At 38.7% G+C, this 10,459-nt stretch overlaps 1 protein-coding gene and 1 pseudogene across 1 annotated transcript in view; one reads left to right on the top strand and one right to left on the bottom strand.

Annotated features, from left to right (window-relative positions):
* The window catches only part of LOC107141308, a 303,686-nt pseudogene that overhangs the window by 13,857 nt on the left and 279,370 nt on the right, over positions 1–10,459 (bottom strand).
* Positions 3,270–10,459, top strand: part of LOC107141306 (broad substrate specificity ATP-binding cassette transporter ABCG2-like) — a 65,340-nt gene continuing 58,150 nt past the window's right edge. The window contains 2 exon segments of the mRNA XM_015484538.2: positions 3,270–3,709; positions 5,172–5,333. The gene's annotated coding sequence lies outside the window, so the exon portion shown is untranslated.

The raw sequence follows: 10,459 nt of genomic DNA, 5'->3' as shown, positions 1-10,459 counted from the left end.
ATATATATATATATATATATATATATATATATATATATATATATATATATATATATGTTGTAGGCGGATACAATACCTTCATTTTATTTATTTATTTTTATGCGATGCTGAGGATGGAACCCAGCGCCTCACACATGTGAGGCAAGTGCTCCACCACTGAGCTACAACACAGCCCTATCTTGAGGTGTTTTGAGAGTAATAAATGAGATAATATATGGGTGAACAGGTAATTTTTCTGGCACAGAGAAGTGGCACAGAGTAGTGGTTATGAGATGATGAAAGATTTTGGAAATGATACTAGAGATTAAAGGTGTGCTTATGCTTTGAAGAAGCTAGAAAAAGGGGCATGAGAGAGTATAATCACTTTCATAAATTGGATAAATATCTTTCATTATTATTCAGTGTTTTCCTCCTAATACTATGAATTTTCTCTATTTGTTTCTAAATCTAGTACTAAGTAAAGTACACACAGGATGGCAGATGAAAGTAACTATGGTAATTCTGAAAGTAATAATGTGTCCTTAATTAATACCCAAGATATTGAGGGTACGAGTAACAAAGAAAAACCTCTGCAAATATGCACATGTACTAATAAAAACTTAAAAATCATAAATATACATTTGAGAAGGGTGGGCTTTAAGCTAGACAGAAAACTGCCTCAATAGCTCACACCTTATTTATTTATTTATTTTTTTGGTACCAGGGATTGAAACTTATTGGTGCTTAACCACTGAACTACATCCCCAGCCCTTTTTTTTTTTTTTTTTTTTTTTTTGAGACATAGTCTTGCAAAGCTGCTTAGGCCTTTGCTAAGTTGCTGAGGCTGGCTTTGAACTTGTGATCCTCTTGCCTCACCCTCCCCCAACACCCCCATCATCCCCTGCCCCCTGCCAGCCACTGGAATTACAAGTGTGTACCTCCATGCCCAGAAATAGCTTGCACTTTCAATACTTTACTTTATGTGAGGGTTCTCTGGAAAAAAAAAAATAGAACTACTGTGTGAGCCACCAATCTCATTAGGTTCATACATGAAGGTAGTGAAATCAGCATATTAAAGAGACCTCTGTGTTCTTATGCTTACTGCAGTGCTATTCAGAGTAGCAAAGGTATAGAACCAACCTAGGTATTCAGAACTGATATCATACAATGGGGCAAGCTCTACCAGTTGAGGACCAATTATTCTTTAACACAAGAATTTTTGGAGGATATTTAAGATCCAAATCATTGCAATAGGTAAAATGAAATCAAGGTTTGACTCTTGGTCATATTCATTCCTGCCTATGTGACCTGAGCGGTTGACTTAAACTTTATGAACTTCATTAGCTATCCCATGAGATTGTTGACATAAATAAAAATAACTCAAATTCATAGAGTGGGGGTGGTGGTGACACTTAACAACTGTCCAATAATGGTGCTACTTCCTCTCTAACTGGGTTGCTACAAAACATCTATTGAAAATTTGAGCACTTTAACAACTACTATCTTGTGGTGCAATCTAGTGATTATAGGTATAATATGCTACAATTCCTATGTTATGATTAGCTGATCAAATTCTTCAAGGGGAAGGGATATATTTGATGTTTCTTTTGGATACAATGCTGTATCTTATCAGGTTATTAAGACTTATCCAATTCTGTAACAATTTTCAGATATCATAAAATGCACATTGAATCCTGTATTAAATTATTTGGGGATTAAATACCATTTAGTTATCTATCATACACTCTTCCCTCATCTAACATGCAGATAATTAAAATTATTAAAGGAAAGAAGTTGGTAATAGTGATCCCAATATGTGCATGTTTGGCAGTTCATCTCAAGCAAACAATTAATAATAAATATACACAATACACACAACTTGTGTAATGTATCAGGAAAAGTATGAATGATTTTCAGTACTCTTAGTTTGGTTCCCTGTTACCTTTATAATCCTTTTAAAATAGGACAAGAACAGTCTTCTCCAAGTGTTACATGATCTATCATTTCTTAAACTATTGGACTTAAGTTAAAGGTTTAGAATTCTAACACATTCACATTCATGGAAGAAATACTGGAGATGAAGAGGATCAGGAGGTGACATCTCCTTCCAAAAAAAGAACTCATATTGTCCCTCAAGGAAGGCTGTCTTCTCACCTCTCACCAAGAGGTGGACACAAGTCTAATATACTTGGCAGAACATTGTGATTTCAGAGCCAATTGATGGGACAAAGCTGATGTGAAAGAGGGATGTTTGAACTCTCCCCAAACTATTTAAACAACTAAGTTGATGGCTTTCAGTTAACGTGAGACCAAAATGCACCTTGGATGGATTGATTAATGTAAAACCTTCTGTCTTTGTTTTTCCTATTGTGCGTTAAGAACCCATGTATTGACTTTCTGTTTTGAAATTTTCAGTATCTCATCATTTTCTGAAAAAGGGAAGCAACAGATTCCCTTGGGGGCAGCACCACCTACTGGAAGCAATGCCTTCCAGCTGGGAACCATATTTATTCGAATAGCCCTTTAACTGGCAAACGTGAACTTTCTCTCCTTTGACAGGACCTGGGTTGTCTCAGATGTCTCTGATTGACAGTTGTACATAACTCTAGGACTCAGCGCACCTTGAGTTTCCATAGAAAGTCTGGTGGCCCTTTTTCAGAATATAGTGTTCAGCCTTAATTGGATCCAATTATAGCAATTTTAATTATAACCCAACCCTTTGCCGAATTAGCCAATCACATAGATTGCAACCAACCCCAAGCTCCTCCAATCAGGGTAAAGGGCAGTACTGCCTTGGGATATAAGCAGACACACTAGCTACCCAGGGTCTGTTGTTTTCCCTTCTGGCACAAATAAAAACTTTTGCCTTGCCACTCACTCTCTTCTAAGCATGTGTTTGATTTTTTTTTTTTTTTTGTGTGTGTGTGTATGTGTATGTGGTTCTTCGTTATTTCTAATACAACGACCTCTAGTTTTGGAGTTAGGTGATTTGTGTCAGTTTCAGGTTTGCTCCAACCCCCAAAATCTGCCTAAGGTGTACATGAGTATAAGTATTGGTGCCTTGAGATCTTGGATAGCTACTGACTCTCCGGAGTTTAAATTCTTTTTATTTTTAATCTAGAAAATGAGCATATCTAAGGCTTGTATGAAGCCGAATTAAACAAATGTCTGTGAAGACAGTGCACACTGTAAAATGCCTGGAAACTTTACCGCTACATCAATTTTTAGTGGACCTGCGCGGTTTGTGCGCATGTCCTCTGTCTGTCCCTCTCCCTCCTCTTTTCTCCCTCTTAATGCTGCTTCTCTCTTTGTTAACCATCCATGCACCTTCTGTTCACTTTTTCTATCTGTAAAAAACCGGGAGTTTTTGATTGTGCCTGTGCACTCAGTGACCCGGGTTCTCAAGTCCTGGTGTTTATTTTGGCATTTAAGGTTTCCCGCCCTCCTCCTTCCTTCTGCTTTGCTCTCCGCAGGGCAGGGCTGGCCGCGCTGGGGTGGTGGTGATTGTGTCCCAGCCAGGGAAAGGCCGCAAGGCACTCTGGTTCCCTCACCCTCAGTCTCGCGGTGAGTGCCCCCCTCTAGAGGAGCGGGCGTGGTGGGCTCTTTGTGGTCTTGGGAAGGGCTCTGCCACGGCTGCGGGCCGTGTCCAGGGTCCGCACACACAGCGTCTCCAGAGCCCTGGAGGAAAGGAGAGCCCCGCACGCTACCAGCCCCGCGCGCCACCACTAAGGTAGGCTTGATGCTTGTGACTTGTAAAATGGAAAGTGAATCGAGCGATTGCTGATTCACGTGGAGGCTGTATTGGGACCTCTCCTTAAGCAAGAAAGAAGACGCAACTCTATAAGAGTTATTATGCTGGCTCTTGGAATAAGGAAAGGGACCAGTTTTTATCATGTGTAGGGGTTTGCAAGGATGGGCTTTGTGGAGTTTAGGAATTTTCACTGGTTTTGGGGACAGTTTCAAAGGGTATTCCTTTCCTGTGCAAACAGTGGGGCCTGGAGGTTTGGAGCCCAGGGGCATTTATGTTCCTCCAATCTGGACCACAGCCTGTATAAACCTTGTGGTACGTGTGAGTCCTGGAAGCTGTTAAGAGAATACGCAGATCAGGTAGAAGAGAGCACAAGTTATGCTGAGTAACACGTTAAAGGTGCTGAGAGTTTCTTTGCCTTTAGCTTTTTGTGGCTTAAGGTTTCAATTTTGAACCAACAGCGGCCAAAGTTTTCATTCTTTTGTGTTGTTTATGCTTGGAGATATGTTGGTGAAGGCATACTGGCTTTAGTGCATCTGGGAATTGTTGCAATGCTGGGGATGGAACCCCAGCATCTAGCAAGTGCTACACCCCAGCCGTGGATCTAGCTTTTGTGGTCCATAAGACTGAAGAAGTAGTTAGGGAAGAACACACAAACACACATCATGCTTTTAATGGCTAACAGGCTATGAGTTAATTGTCCTAGAGTTGTTTTTTTTTTGGTGGTGGTGGTGGTGGTGGTGGTGTGTGGGGTTTGTGAGACTGTCTCATTTCCTCCCTCAGAGTTTCTACTCCTTTATCTCTTAAGATGCACTGTTTTTCCTGGGGATTGCTGATTGTCTCAGGGAGACTCATAAAGGAGGTAACCTGGAAAGGAGGCAGGGGTGTTGGGGGAAAGCTCTTCAGGAATTGCACAGCACAGATGCCTGACATTATTGTTGAGAGGAGGCTCCTTCTTGGGGCCTGTTTGGAAGGTCCACAAGATTCCTCTCAATGCTTATATCAAGGACTGTTAATGCTCTGCCTCTGTGCACACACATCCTGAAACTGGAGCTCAAACTGTGTGTGATTAGGCTGAGTGAGGAAATTTGTGTGGCAGGAAAAGTGGGTAGGTATTGTGTGCACTATTGTTAGAAAATAGCACAGATAGCAAGATGAAAAACAGGAAAGTAAGTTTAACTAATGTAACTATACTGGAGAGACAGAAGACCAATGTTTCCAGCCCTGTCTTGGGTACTGACATGAGTTTCTAGATTATATAGACAAGGTGACCAGAAATACACGTCATCTTGTTCACACTGTGGTCTGGTTGATCATTATCTCAGGATTGGTCCAGTTGTTCAATCCTTACCTTGTCTTAGGTATGAAAGTTGCTGTTGCCTGCTGGGGGAGTGTAGGTTCTACTCATTGCAAGACATTTATTAGTTAAATGTCTTGTTCCCAGAATCCAAGGTCACTGATCCAAAGAAAAGGGCACAGATGCAAACTGGAGGAACAGAGGCCAAGATTTTTATCCCTGCTTTTAGTTGCGTATTGGACACTTAAAGGTGGGAAAAAAAGAGTCTAAGTCCTTGTTCATTGGAAGACCTGGTATCTTCATTTGAAAGTGAGTATGAAATACAAATTGACAGTTCAGAGTTGTTTTTCAGAAAATGATGTGGAGGTGCAACTGATTACCATTCTGGAAGTGTGTTATGAGTGGCTCAGTGAAGGTAAAAACCTTGCCTGTCTCCAAATGTGTGAAGGCAGAATGAATATGAGATAGATAAAATTTTCCCAAGCTTAGTTGTTACTCCAAGTGGAGGAGAAATTTTGTTAATATTTTAAAGGTATTGATGAATATATTCTGGTTATATTAATTTAGAATAGTATTGAAAACTGGATACTAAGTGTGTTGCTTGAAGTTACTTTTGCCGTTCCTTAGTGCTGGGGATTGAATCCAGGACCTCAGATATGCTGAGTGAGCACTCTATCCCTGTGCTGCACTCTATCCCTGTGCTACACTCAGAGCAAATGCGTCTCTCCTGAGGCTGGTATTGCCTTCCGTTTCATACTATTAGTATAATTATTACTAAAGAGAACCTAACTGTAGTTGCCAATTTAGTTTCCACCTTTTATGGAAAATAGTTGACATTGGCAGGATTTAGGTTTTTTTGTTTTCATATAAAATAGTACACATGAGGATGTATTTATTAGGCTCTGTAAGAAACCAGGAAAATTTTATTAGCTTAGTAGTTTAATTAAACTATATTCTGGCTAATAAATGAATGCATGTACTGGGAAGATATTCAGAGATCCTATCTTTGAGATGTTTGAAGTACCCTGTGAATTACAACGTTTTCCCCACTTACTGTCACTTGGGAGCAAGTCTTATTCTAAAAATAAAGGTTTTAGGAAATATTTTTGATCCCCATTATTTTTAAATTTAATAATATTATTTTTTTTTGCTTTGTGTAAACTCAGAATAGCCCTTAATATTCAGAACATTTGGGATATTCTTCCTTTATTTTAGTTAAAATTTTACTCTCTGCTGATTAAATTCACAGTTGTAAATGGGTTCAGTTGAATTTCAAATCCATATTTATGTTAGTCATATTAGCAATAATTTTATCACCAGGCAGTGCTATTAACATCCTGTTAAAGAGGTCAGAGTATACCCCTCACTGTTCCACAAATATTCAGAGTCAAATTGGTAGGGGATTAGGTTTCATTCAAAGCCAGTTTTGAAGGAAGTCACAAAAAGCTTTTAATGTTTGTTTCAGATCATCTTTCATAGTCTCTAGGGTGAGGAAAGATTAAGAGAAGACCTGGCAAAATGAGAAAAAGGCAGGAGATATAAATATGCAGATTGAGTCAGTCTGTGCTAGACTGTCCTGGGCAGGGGGCAGTCTCCACACTCAACTTCCTTGGTGTCCCCCAGGCCATGGGTAGGGGCAGCCCCTCAGCTTTTAGTCTCAGCATGAGGAAATTGTTCTCAATTTTAGAGGAGACCCCAATTTTAGACTTTTTCAAATGCCCCTGTGTAGTTCACCCCTCAGTTCTTGTGGGGATTTGGGATCCATGTCATCTGGCTGGCAGTCTAGTTTTGAGTCAGTGTGTAGAACTTGAACATTAGGCAAAACAGTTGCTTATTCCTTCAGGACTCAAATTCTGAACTGTTTAATAGTTGTATTTATGGGAAGGGCCTTAGCATTAGTCTTTGTAAGAACTCTTTTTCATAAGTCCTTGGCTATATGTTTTTAGTGATGTTTGACAAATGACTCCATGGATTTCCCCACCTCTGAATGATTTCCTCTGAAGTTACTACTGGTTATTTGCCAACATGGGGACCTTGTTCTGTTCTTTCATCTAAGAAGTCCCATGTAAGTTAATGACACAGTTGGAGTCAACATCAGAAGACCTCCTTTTAGTCAATTTTAAGCAACAAATGGTTTTGGGAAAGATCAGCTTCTAGGTCAGAAACACACACACACACACACACACACACTATTAATAAGAGCAAAGAAATGGGGTCTGTACAATAGATTTGAATTAACAAATACAATACCATTAGTTCTATCACTTTCATCCAATCAAAGAAATCAACTTGTCTGTAAAAATAGTCCTGTCAGATCTGCACTAGATGGTGCTTGTCTGCTAGAGTCCTTCTTATGGAAATCAAGGTTAATCACCATCTGGGTAGAAAGTTTAACTCACATTCCATAACACATTTAGAATTTAGGTACATTTTACAGTACTGTTAAAATTTTGAACATACCCTACATGAGTTAATGTCATGACACAAATTAAGAACACACACACACACTCAGAGGTACTTTGTATAACCTCAAAATGAAAACTTTACAACTGAAAAGAAATTTTAAATTATTTAGTGTTAGTATCATATCTTATATCAAAATCTTTAACGTTAGATCTGTCTTGAGATGGGAGATGAATAGAATAGAATTGCTTCTTATTAACCAGACACAGAGCTCATATTATCTAACATAATTATAAACAATATATAAGATAATATTAATTAGAGTACTTAGCAAGTTAGCAAGACAACTTAGTGATGTCTATAATACGTAGACAATCATGATTTAATGGTATAAAACAAGTCTTCATCAAGTTCACATTGCTTTGAAAAATAGCAGTTATTTAAATCTAATGCTCATTAAGTCTGCGATTTGATAGGAGAGACATAGGTCAAACCAAAAAAAATATTTTAAGGTAAAATTTTAACTTAAAAAAATCTCATTTTTGTCCTATGTAAGTCATTAAAAATGGAGAAAATAAAAGATATTTAAAATAATACAAATCTGTAAGAAATAAAATGATGATGACATATTAGAAAGGTAGATCTACATTTACTATCAAAAGTAATAATGCTTTTAGTGAAAAAGGTTCTATAATATTTTATTGAAGCAAACTAGACTTTTGACATCAAACATAGCATAAGATACATTTAACAGCTCTTCAGAACATCTTAAGTCAGTCAAGCATCTTGCATATTAGAATACCATATAAATTCATTTTAACAGCTCTCTTTAGATTACCCAAGGACATACAAAGCATTGAACATTATATCTTAAATATCTAGAGACAATTATCCCAATTGGTTAAAAAGAAATAATTAAGCCGGGCGTGGTGGTGCATGCCTGTAATCCCAGCAGATCAGGAATTTGAGGCAGGAGGATTGAGAGTTCAAAGCCAGCCTCAGCAACATCGAGGCCCACTCAGCAACTCAGTGAGACTCTCTCTCTAAATAAAATACAAAATAGGGCTGGGAATGTGGCTCAGTGGTTGAGTGTACCTGAGTTCAATCCCTGGTATTTCCCACCCCCCCCCCCTAAAAAAAAAGAATTACCAGATTTTAAAGATATCCTTATAATTAACAAATTCAAATTACTTGTTTTACATTTATTAAAGTCATGCGAATCAAAAGACAGCTGTGATAACTTAGCAGGTTTTAAGTTATGTCTTACTTATCTATAACTAAATTTAGTACCATGAAAAGAATGTATAATCATGTAACCACATAGGTGCATACAAGAAAATTTTAAATCGTACATTTATCATTTACTAGTTTTAAATGTGAGACTTTTGATCTGATATAGGAAATAGTTTATAAGTCATAAATTTGCATGTTTAAAGTCGAGGCCAATATAATTATTGAGACATTTTCATCTGAATTTCATCTTACTAACTAGTAAGTACTCCAGAAGCAAATGGCTTTGTCCAAGCCCCAAACTGCTCCCTGAAGTCTCAGAAAGCTCTCAAGCCCAAATGGTGAATAGAGAAATGTCCCATTTAGGTACAAAGCTACACATGATTGAGGTAAAATCCTTAGTGTGCACTCTTATGGGACAACCCAGTACGGCTTATAAACCACAGCCAATAATCTCATTTTCCTTACCAATAAAGCAATTTAGGGTGAGTTGTGGTGGCACAGGCCTCTAATACCAGTGGTTCATGAGGTTGAGGCAGAAAGATTGCAAGTTCATAGCTAGCCTCAGCAACTTAGTGAGGCCCTAATCAACTCAGTGAGTGCCTGTTTTTAACAAAAATATAAAAAGGGCTGGGGATGTGGCTTAGTGGTAGAGTGGTTGCCTATCATGTGTGACGTATTGGGTTCAGTCCTCAGGTCTACGTGAAAAGCAAAATGAATAAATAAAAAAAATTAAAAGTTATCAAAAAAGGGAGGACTGGGGATGTGGCTCAGTGGTTAAGTGTCCCTGGATTCAATCCCTTGTACAAAAACAACCAAACAAAAAACCCTGGCATTTCAGGTAGTCAAGGCTGAGATAGGAAGGAAAGGGATAATCCCAGGGTTTAAATTTCTCCAGCAGCTGTGGCGGTTTTCCCTGAGAACCTTGCCAGAGGTTCAGCTAGGTATGAGCATTTGAGCCACTTCCTTCTCAGAGATGCTGCCAGCTTGAGTTATGTTTCTCAAGTGCAGGATATTTCCTCCTGGAATGGCTTGCCAAAAACTGTTGGTGAGGAAGGCTTCTAAAAGAGAAGTGAGAAAAAATTATCTCACAATATACATAACCCATGCTAGACAGGCCTGGGCAGGGGTCAGTCTTCAATCTTAGCTTCTCTGGCTTCCCCTAGGCTGGGGCGGGGTCAGCATTTCAGCCTTTACTCTCAGTATGAGTAAGTTGCTGTCAAGTTTAGAAGGGCCCCCAACTTCAGTCTTTTTCATTGTTAGTCCTACTAGCAATGGTATGGTCCTTTGTATATAACGAGACACCATTGGCTTGAGACAATATGCTCATGGATTAGAGGGTCTCAATAATTATGAGCCCTCTGTGGTTTTATAGAGCACATGCACACACACACTCTCACACACATTTTGTATACTGGATTATGATGGAAAAAATCTATTTCTTACTACAGGTCTCATCAGAATTTTTGAGAAGTTGTGCTACTATTCACTTATGATTTTCTGTTCACAATGTAAGTGTCTGTGATTATGATTATTGAACTATAAACTGGTAGGAAAGAGGATATTGACCTTAATGTGGTAGATGTACATTAGAAACATATTAGACCCAGTGCTGTGTGGCTTCCAGTAAATTCTTAGAGTTTCAGCTAGAAATCTGCCTGTTCTTCTTATTTGTCCCTAGACTTCTGGATTGTAAAATTCTCAAATAACCCCTCTCTCCTGCTGTTCATCTTCCCATAGTGCCGGTTTGGTAGTGCTGGCCTTGTGATGGAGAGGAGAAAGAGTGGTGGCTCTCCTGGGCC

Source organism: Marmota marmota, unplaced genomic scaffold (assembly GCF_001458135.2).
Source record: "Marmota marmota marmota unplaced genomic scaffold, marMar, whole genome shotgun sequence".
In the NCBI taxonomy this organism is placed as follows: domain Eukaryota; kingdom Metazoa; phylum Chordata; class Mammalia; order Rodentia; family Sciuridae; genus Marmota; species Marmota marmota.
Note: the sequence above shows the minus strand (reverse complement) of the source record. Positions and strands in the feature narration are given on the sequence as shown.